The following is a 10539-nucleotide window of genomic DNA, read 5'->3' as shown; positions in this document are numbered from 1 at the left end:
TTCCTGATTTACAGCATCTGCAGTCCTTTCCGTTTTTAAATCAAATTTGCTGGTCATTATGCAAAACTCAAAAAAGGTCACTCAACCATGGCTAACATAGAAAGTTAGAGATTGCATTAGATTAAAAGAAAAAGCCTAGAAAGTTGATGTGAATAAATCTGAGGAGAGAGAGTTTATAGAATACAGCAAAAGTGCGATGTCTAGTAGATTTAGAGAAGAGATTACACAACAGGATCAGTCAGATAGATGGTTGACTATCGGGAAAGGTAAGAAGCTAGTTCATAAGTCTCTTGTGGCTATTCCTCTCTCAAACAGATATTCTGTTCTGGGTACTATTGAAAAAGATAGCGTCTTAGAAAGTAAAAGTGGTAGTCAGATTTTGGGTATTAAGAATGAATCTTATGTTAAATGAGATATTGTCAAGATTTAGAAGAATAATTATTAGAAGGGACAATCCTGCCAGGGACACAGAGAGGCGATACTACGGCAATAAGCATGAATCTAGGATAGTATGTTGCTTTCCCAGTGCCAAGTTTAAAAATGTCTCAAAATATTTTAAGCCTATTGTCTAAGAGGAGAGTGAGAAGCAAAAAATTGTTGTACACTTTGGTAGGAATGACATAGTTCGGGAAAGGGTTAAGGCTTTGTGGAGTGAACGTAAGAAGTTAGGTAAGAAGGTTACAAAAAAGAACATCAGAAATAGTAATCTCTGGTTTACTCCCAGAGCCAAGTTCTAATGAGGGAAGAAATAACAGGATATGGGAAATAAATGAATGGCTGAAGAGGTGGTGCAACGTGCAGGGATTCAGTTTCTAGAATCATTGGGATCCCTTCTGTGACAGAAAAGACTGCTCAAAAAGCATGGGTTTCACCTGGACTGGAAATGGACCAATAACCTAGTCAGGAGAGCCTGTAAACTTTTAGAGAAGTGGGATGGGGGCTTCCTATGTAGCATTGAAAATAGAAAGAAAGGTGAGGATGATTCTGAATCAGAAAAGAGCAAGTTGATTAGAAAAGACAAACAAGAGCAAGTCAAGGAACGAAGTAACTCTGAAGAATTAAACTGCCGTTATTTTAATGCAAGAGATCTTACAAGTAAGGCTGATGAACTCAGACATCTATGGGAACATGGGACTGGGATGTCATAGCCACTACAGAAACTTGGCTGAGGAAAGGACGGGATTGGCAGCTCAATGTATTGGGTTTTAGATGCTACAGGAAGGATAGAAAGACAGGTAAGAGAGGTGGGGGATTGGCATCTTTGGTTAATAAGTTTGTGGACGACGCCAAAATTGGAGGTATAATGGACAATGAAGAAGGTTATCTAAGATTCCAAAGAGATCTTGATCAATTGGGTCAATGGCCGAGAAGTGGCAGGTGGAGTTTAATTTGGATATATGAGAGGTATTGCATTTTGCTAATACAAACAAGGACAGGACATATACAATTAATGAAAGGGCCCTAGGTAGTGTTGTAGAACAGAGAGACCGAGGGGTTCAGGTACTTAATTCTTTGAAATTTGCATCATAGGTAGACAGGGTGCTTAAGAAGGCATTTAGCATGCTTGCCTGCATTATTCAGACCTTTGAGCATAGGAGTTGGGATGTGATGTTGAGGTTGTACAGGACATTGATGATGCCTCTTCTGGAGTACAGTGTGCAGTTCTGATTGCCCTGCTATGGGAAGGGTATTATTAAACTGCAGAGTGTTCAGAAAAGATTTATCAGAATGTTGTCAGGAATGGCGGGTTTGAGACATAAAAACTGACTGGATAGGCTGGGACTTTTTTTACTGGAGCGTGGGAGGTTGAGAGGTGACCCTATTGAGGTTTATCAAACCATGATGGGCACAGATAAGGTGAATGACAAGAGTATTTTCCCTCGGGTGGGGGAGTTCAAAACTAGGGGGCATATTTTTAAGGTGAGAGCAGAAAGATTTAAAAACGGCATGAGAGGCAATAATTTTACACAGAGAGTTCGCGTGTGGAATGAACCACCAGAGAATTGGTAGATACAGATACAATACAACGTTTAAAAGACTTAAAAGTTCATGAACAGGAAAAGTTTGGAGGGATATGGGCCAAGTGCAGGCAGGTGGGACTAGTTTAGTTCGGAAACATGGTCTGTGTGGTCTGGTTAGAGAGGCGTTTGTTTCCATGCTGTATGACTCTAAGAGGAACAAGAACTAATAAAGAACCGATAATACAATACAATCCAGCAAAACAAAAAACAGACTGTAAACATTTCTATAGATATATTAAAAGGAAATGTTTGGCTAAGACAGATTTGCATCCGTAATAGACAATTTCCTGTGCAGAACAGAGAAACGGCAGAGAATCTAAATGATTATCTTGAGTTTCCTTCCATTGAAAAAGGTGCAATAAATCTCCCAGAAACAGAGATCTAAGTGGCTATGGAGAGTGGGGAGTGGAGGAAATTAATACTAGAAAGAAAATTGTGTTGGGGAAATTAATGGAGCTGAAAGATAATAAATCCACAGGACCTGACATTCTACATTGCAGAGTGTTGATGGAGGTGTCTATAAAGATAGTCAATGCATGGGTGATTATCGTCCAAAATCCTATAGATTTTGGGATAATTCCAACAGATTGGAAGGTACCAAATGTTACCCCACTATTTAAGAAAGGAGTGAGAGAGAAAACAAGACCTGTTAGCCTTACATCAGTAGTAGTGAAAGTGCTTGCACCTATTATTAAAGCTGCAATAAATAGATACTTGGATGATTGGACTAATCAAACAATTTCTATTTGTGAATGGGGAATCAAGTTTGTCAAACTTGTTGGAGTATTTTGAAGATATCATCAACAAAATTGATAAAGGAGAGTTGATGGACATAATATACCCAGATTTTAAGAAGGCCTTTGATAAAGTCCACCACAGGAGGCTGGATAAAAGATTAACGCATATGGAATCGGAGCTACTATCCTGGATTAATGAATGGCCAACAGTCAGAAAACAGAAAGTAAGGATAAATCTCAAGTTAGCCGGCTACGAATAGTGTGGAACAGCAAGGATTAGCACGTGTGCCCTAGCTGTTCACAACATATATCAATGATTTGGAAGTGAGGTAAAATGAAATATTTCCAAATTTGTCAATGATACAAAGCTAAGTAGGAATGAATGTCATGAAGCAGACATAAAGTAGCTTAGGAGGGTTTAGCCAGACTTTTAATGAATGGGCTAGAATATGACAGGTGGAATATAACATGGAAAAATGTGACGTTATCCACTTTGGTAGAAATAAAACAGATGGGCAGAGTATTTCTTAAATGGCGAGAGGCTAGAAAATGCTCATGTGAAAAGGGACCTAGATGTCCTTGTTAACGAGTCACTGAAGGCTGACATATTAGGAAGGACAATAGAATGTTACCCTTCATTGCAAGAGGATTTGGAGTAATGAAGTGTGGTTTTAATTGCAAAGGATCTTCGTTAGACTGCCCCTAGAGTATTGTGTGTTGAGAAGATACTATTGCCAAAGAGGGAGTGCAACAAAGGTTAACCAGGCCTATTCTTGGGATGGCAAGACTGACCTATGAAGAGAAACTGCCAAACTGGACTTCTTTTCTCTGGAGTTTCAAAGAAAAAGGGGTCATTTCATTGAAGAATACAAAATGCTTAAAGAGCTGCACAAGGTAGATGCAGGTAAGATGTTACCCCCAGTTGGGAATCTAGAACCATGGGACACAATTTAAAAATAAAGTGGATGCTACTTTGATCCAAAGGCAGGGGAAGTTCTTAAGTTAGGGATTGATAGATTTCTGCGTCCCAATGGTGTACAAGGTTATGAGATGAGGTGTGTAAAAGGCATTGAAGGATTCGAATAGCCACGATCATATTGAAGGCAAGGCAGGCTTGATGGGCTGAATCATTTACTCCTGTTCCTTTGTTCCTATATTTATCACATTGTTGTTTGTGAAAGTTTGCTGTGCACAAATTAGCAATCACATTTACTCCATTACAAAACTAAATTGCACTTGAAAAGTACTTCATTAAGTGGAGAGAGCATTGATCCGTCAGGTGATTGTGAAAAATCCTATGTAAACACAAGTAAGTCTTCAGTTCTCTCATTATAATTAATCACGTATCAAAATGTTAGAGGTACAATTGCATTTATATCTCTTTCATTTTAGCTACTGGGCCTGTGATTCAGGAAATGTGCTGGATTTTTATTTGAAGTTCAACTTAATTAGATGCTGTCTAATCAATCTATTCAGGGATGTTATTGCACACCTCTGGAGCAGGTTAGGACTTGACCCCAGGGACAGTACCACTGTGTCACAAGAGCCCCTCTCAATTTGCTGGATCTGATTCCTCAAACCAAGTACACTTGGGTGGACACACATTCTTGGTTGCCTTCTAGGAAGTGAGCCAGTTATGAATAATGGAGTCTAAATCATTTAATTTCTAAAGGCCGTATGGTATAATTGAACTCATGTTTTATAAACGTCGCAAATCCTGATCCACTTTCATTTAGCTCAGCATAACTGAACCTCACAGGACAAAAAAAATGAACAATACCTAGAATCTTAAAAATAGCAGCTCGTATGTTGCCCCAGAGTCCTGCAGCAAAAAGTTAAACAGCTCTTCATCCTTGGCTGACCTGCTTAATTTCACGCTTTTAAGCGGCTAACACTCTTTTCCTGTCAGAGTACAAGGAAAAATGAAAACAACAGTCTTTTTTATCAGCATACATCATTCTGCAAACACACTTCAGCAAAACCTGCACTTAATGAGGTTCATAACCATTTCAAGGATATTTGGTCTCAATTAGTTCCTGCCCAAACCTCATCCAATGTTGTTTCACTGAAGCATGCAAGTGCCAGGTATAAAAATAGATCAAAATGTTGACACCAATTAAAAAAGACGAAATGTAATTTCCGCTGGTCTAGACACATACTTTTGAAATAAGATATTACTTGCATTTCATGTCAGGAGCAGCACCAGGCACACCTAAAAATGAGATGTGAATCTAGTAAAGCTACCAAACGAGACTACTTGTGTGTCAGACAGTAGAGGCAACAAATGATTTGCAGAGCTAAGTGATCCCACAATGAATGGATCAGATCTAACCTCTACAGCTCTGCCACATCCAGTTGTGAATGGTGGCGGACAATTAAACTGGAGGAGGAGGCTCCTCAAAATTTCCCATGCTCAATAACGAGAGAATCCTGTACATCAGTGCAAGAGATAAGGCTGAAGTATTCACAGCATCTTTAGCCAGAAGTGTTGAGTGGATAACCAGCTTGGCCTTGTAAGGTTGGTAGAAGCAAAAGCCCTCATAGCATTTAACTAGTATTTAAGTATATATTTGCAATACCAAAGCATTCATTCCTATGGGCCAAGTGCTGGAAAATGAGATTGGAATAGTTAGGTTGTATCAGAGATAGTAGGAACTGCAGATGCTGGAATATCTGAGATAACAAGGTGTAGAGCTGGATGAACACAGCAGGCCAAGCAGCATCAGAGGAGCAGGAAGGCTGACGTTTCAGGCCTAGACCCTTCATCAGAAATGGAGGAGGGGAAAGAGGTTCTGAAATAAATAGGGAGAGAGGGGGAGGCGGATAGAAGATGGATAGAGAAGAAGATAGGTGGAGAGGAAACAGACAGGTCAAAGAGGCGGGGATGGAGCCAGTAAAGGTGAGTGTAGGTGGGGAGGTAGGGAGTAGATAGGTCAGTCCAGGGAGGACGGACAGGTCAAGGGGGCGGGATGAGGTTAGTAGGTAGGAAATGGGGGTGCGGCTTGAGGTGGGAGGAGGGGATAGGTGGGAGGAAGAACACATTAGGGAGGCGGGGACGAGCTGGGCTGGTTTTGCGATGCGGTAGGGGGAGGGAAGATTTTGAAGCTTGCAAAATCCACATTGATACCATTGGGCTGCAGGGTTCCCAGGCAGAATATGAGTTAAGAATCCCCCTCGTCCTCACGTACCACCCCACCAACCTCCGGATCCAACGCATCATCCTCCGACACTTCTGCCATCTGCAATCTGACCCCACCACCAAAGACATTTTTCCCTCCCCACCCTTATCTGCTTTCCGGAGGGACCACTCTCTCCGTGACTCCCTTGTCCGCTCCACACTCCCCTCCAGCCCCACCTCACCCGGCACTTTTCCCTGCAACCGCAGGAAGTGCTACACCTGCCCCTACACCTCCTCCCTCACCCCCATCCCAGGCCACAAGAAGACTTTCCACATCAAGCAGATGTTCACCTGCACATCTGCTAATTTGGTATACTGCATCTGCTGTACCCGTTGTGGCCCCCTCTACATCGGGGAAACCAAGCGGAGGATTGGGGACTGCTTTGCAGAACACCTACGCTCGGTTCGCAATAAACAACTGCACCTCCCAGTCGCGAACCATTTCAACTCCCCCTCCCATTCCTCAGACGACATGCCCATCCTGGGCCTCTTGCAGTGCCACAATGATGCCACCCGAAGGTTGCAGGAACAGCAACTCATATTCCGCTTGGGAACCCTGCAGCCCAATGGTATCAATGTGGATTTCACAAGCTTCAAAATCTCTCCTCCCGCTACTGCATCCCAAAACCAGCCCAGCTCATCCCCGCCTCCCTAATGTGTTCTTCCTCCCACCTATCCCCTCCTCCCACCTCAAGCCGCACCCCCATTTCCTACCTACTAACCTCATCCCGCCCCCTTGACCTGTCTGTCCTCCCTGGACTGATCTATCTACTCCCTACCTCCCCACCTACACTCACCTTTACTGGCTCCATCCCCGCCTCTTTGACCTGTCTGTTTCCTTTCCACCTATCTTCGCCTCTATCCATCTTCTATCCACCTCTCCCTTGCTCCCTATTTATTTCAGAACCCCCTTCCCCTCCTCCATTTCTGATGAAGGGTCTAGGCCCGAAATGTCAGCCTTCCTGCTCCTATGATGCTGCTTGGCCTGCTGTGTTCATCCAGCTCTACACCTTGTTATCTTGGAATAGTTAGGTGGTTGTTTCTGACTGGTGCAGATTTTCTTGTGCTGTAGACCTATACGACTCTATAACTCAGGTGGAACCCAGAATCACAGCTGCCAATCTTCAGCCAATTCAATTTATGCCACGTGATATCAAGGGACGGATGAAGGCTCTGGAAAATGCAAAGGTTACGGGCTCTGAGAATATTCTTGCAATAGTACTGAAGTCATGTGCTTCAGAACTTGCTGTTCCCCTAGCCATCCATTTCAGTACATCTACAACATTGGCATCTACCGGAAAATGTTATGAACTGTACACAAAAAGCAGGACCAATCGAACCCGGCCAATTACCGTTCCATCAGTTTACTCTTAGTCATTAGTAAAGTAATGGAAGGTGTCATCTACAGTGTTATCAAACAGCACCTGCTCAGCAATAACCTGCCCTCTGATACACAGTTTGGGTTCCACCAAAACCATTCAGCCCCTGATCTCATTATAGCCTTTGTTCAAACGTGGACAATAGAGCTGAATTCCAGAGTTGAGAGTGACAGCCATTAACATCAAAACTGCAGTTGACTGAGTGTGGCATTAAGGAGCCCTAGCAAAACTAGAGTCAGTGGGAATCAGGCAGAAATGTCTCCGCTGGTTGAAGTCATACCTGGCACATACGAAGATGATCATGGTTGTTGGAGGTCAGTCATCACAGCTTCAGGAGTTCCTCAGGGTAGTGTCCTCAACCCAACCATTGCTTCATCAATGACCTTCTCTCCATCATTAAGTTAGAAGTAGGGATGTTTGCTGATGATTGCACTATGTTCAACACCATTCGCGATTCCTTGGATACTGAAGTAGTCCGTGCCCAAATGTAGCAAGACCTGGACAACAGCCAGGCTTGTGACATTTGCGCCACACAAATGCCAGGCGATGACCATCTCCAAACAAATCTAAACATTGTCCCACAACATTCAATGGCATTACAATCACTGAATCCTTCAACATCCTACGGTTTACCATTGACCAGCAACTGAACTGGACTAGACACACAAATACCGAGGCTACAGAAACAGCTCAGAGGCTAGGAATTCTGCAGTGAATAATTCATAGAGAATCATAGAGAATCACCTCCTGACTTTCCAAATCCTGTCCACCATCTACGAGTCAGGACTGTGACTCCCCACTTTTCCTGGATGAGTGCAGCTCCAACAACAATCAAGAAGCTTGACACCATCCAGGACAAAGCAACCCACCTCATTGGCACCACATCCACAAACATCTATTCCCTCCGCAGGTGATTTTTAATACCAGGAGTGCATACCATCTACAGGATGCATTGCATTAATTTTCCAACACTCCTTAGACCATATCTTCCAAACCCATGACCATTACCATCTAGAAGAACAATAGCAGCAGAACAATGGGAACAACACAGTCTCAAAGCCACTCCCCATCCTGAATTGAACATATATTGTCGTTCCTTCACTGTCACTGGGTCAAAATCCTGGAGCTGTCTTCCTCATCATCATTGTGGCTCAATATACAGAACATGGATTGTAGCAGTTCAAGAAGACAGATCACCACCATCTTCTCAAAGGCAACCAGAGATGGGCAACAAATGTTGGCCCAGGAAATGATGCCCACATCCCTGAGTGAATAAATTGAAAAAGAAATGTTATTGATCATGTTAAAAGTTGACAAAGATAAGTTTTTTTTGTTATTTGCTACTTTAATATTCAATTTTTTTGGGACAAAGAATTCATTTCCACTGGGACCTACAGGATATCACAGCATTGTTGGCAGGTTCAACTATTGTCAGCTTCTATTATATGGCTGGACACGGTGATAACATTAAAATAACACAAAGAACTGCAGATGCTGGAAATCTGAAACAAAAACAGAAATTGCTGGAGGAACACAGCAAGTCTAGCAACATCTGTAGACAGAAAGCACACTGAACATTTCCGGTCCAGCGACCCGAGCTTTGAAGAAGGACAGAAATGTTAATTTTGCTTTCTGCCCGCAGATGCTGCCAGACCTGCTGACCTTCTCCAGCAATTTCAGATTTTATGATTATTTCACTGTTCAGTGTTATTTGGAATTCCTCAGATAATGAAGCAGTCCAAGTAATCAAGCAGCAAGACCTGAACAATATGTGGTCTTTGCCTGAAAATACAAATTACATCTGTGGCAACCGAGAGTCAGGCAATGATCATCTTCAAAAAGTAAGGATCTAACACCCATCATTTTCCACCCCTTCCTCATTGTTGATATTCCCATCATCAGCAACCTGGTGGAAGGTCACAGTAAACGAAAAGCTGAAATGTGTCAGCTAAATAATTGTGTTGCTCAGTGCACAGCTTGATAGGCTGTGTAGAGTGGTACATTTCCCGAGTTCTGAAAGTAGCTAAAGTCACAAGTCACGAGTGGCGAAATGTTCTCCTCTTGACTGGACAATTCTAAGCAACCTCAATATTATCTCTGCAAACTGGGCAGTTTGATTGGCATTCTGTGTACTCACTTGCTTTACAAGATACTCAGCACTCACCAACACTTCTTTGACAGCTCTGCCCAAACATGAAATAAAGGGTAGCTGGCATGACACCATTTCTGGTGGTAAATGTCCAAGAAAGGATGCTGTTAGATGGGGATGGGATTTCCCTTGAGCGGATTTCAGACAGTAGTCCTGTATTCTTATTATGTGGTCTGGGCCTCTTTAACATTTGTACAGTGAGTTGCAGCCAGAAATGTGGCCACAGATTAATCGGGGGGTGGAGGGGGGGTGCATCCTGATTTTGGAAAATGGGGAATGGGATGTTAGGCTGTGGCTTAGGCTGGATATAACGAGCCAGGAAGAAGCCTTTAAGAAGTAGCCCGTTATGGAAACATCCCTTATTTGCTTTGAAAAGGGGACAAAACACTTCGACTCACGTACACCCCTATTGTAACTTGCTGATATCTTCACCCAAATAAAATCCTTATTTAGACTCCCAACACAACTTGCCAGATACTTGCCTAAGTTCCATTCTGCATCATGGTATCTCTCTTCTGACAAGTCCCTTGACCTTGATGCACTTTATCAACAGCAATGTAAATAGGTAGACCAATCAGACAGTGAATTATGTAGCTCAGGCTGGACCAGCAAGTACAAAGGAAAGACTCAAAGGGGTTGGTTTAGTTTTTTAGCAGGTTGGTTTGTGGAGTCTTCTTGCTTCCTTAACACTGGCAATGTGGATTTTGAAAGGGGCCCACCACTGTGTATCCAAATTGCCTGCCTGTTTGAGGTGATGCCTCCATTTTACTATGAAAATCGGATCCTCACATGCCTGAAGAGTTGATAAGCAAAGGACACAAATTCAAGGTAATTAGCAAAACATCCAGTGAGCACACAAGAAAAAACAATTTTCATGAGTACTTAGGATTTGGATAGAATAGCAAAAACAGACTCAGTTAGCTTTCTAATGGGAATTAGAAAAATAATTGAAGGAGAAAAGAGATGAACCAAATTCCTTCATAAACCTTCAGGATTGTTCCAACATCTTCACTCAGCCTACCTTGCTGGTCAGATTCCGTTTTGTATCCTTGTGTCTGGCCTGGTAAATATGTAT

The sequence above is a fragment of the Rhincodon typus genome, chromosome 33 (genome assembly GCF_021869965.1).
Source record: "Rhincodon typus isolate 14 chromosome 33, sRhiTyp1.1, whole genome shotgun sequence".
In the NCBI taxonomy this organism is placed as follows: Eukaryota; Metazoa; Chordata; class Chondrichthyes; order Orectolobiformes; family Rhincodontidae; genus Rhincodon; species Rhincodon typus.
The sequence above is the reverse complement of the archived record's forward strand: the minus strand, read 5'-3'. Positions refer to the sequence as shown.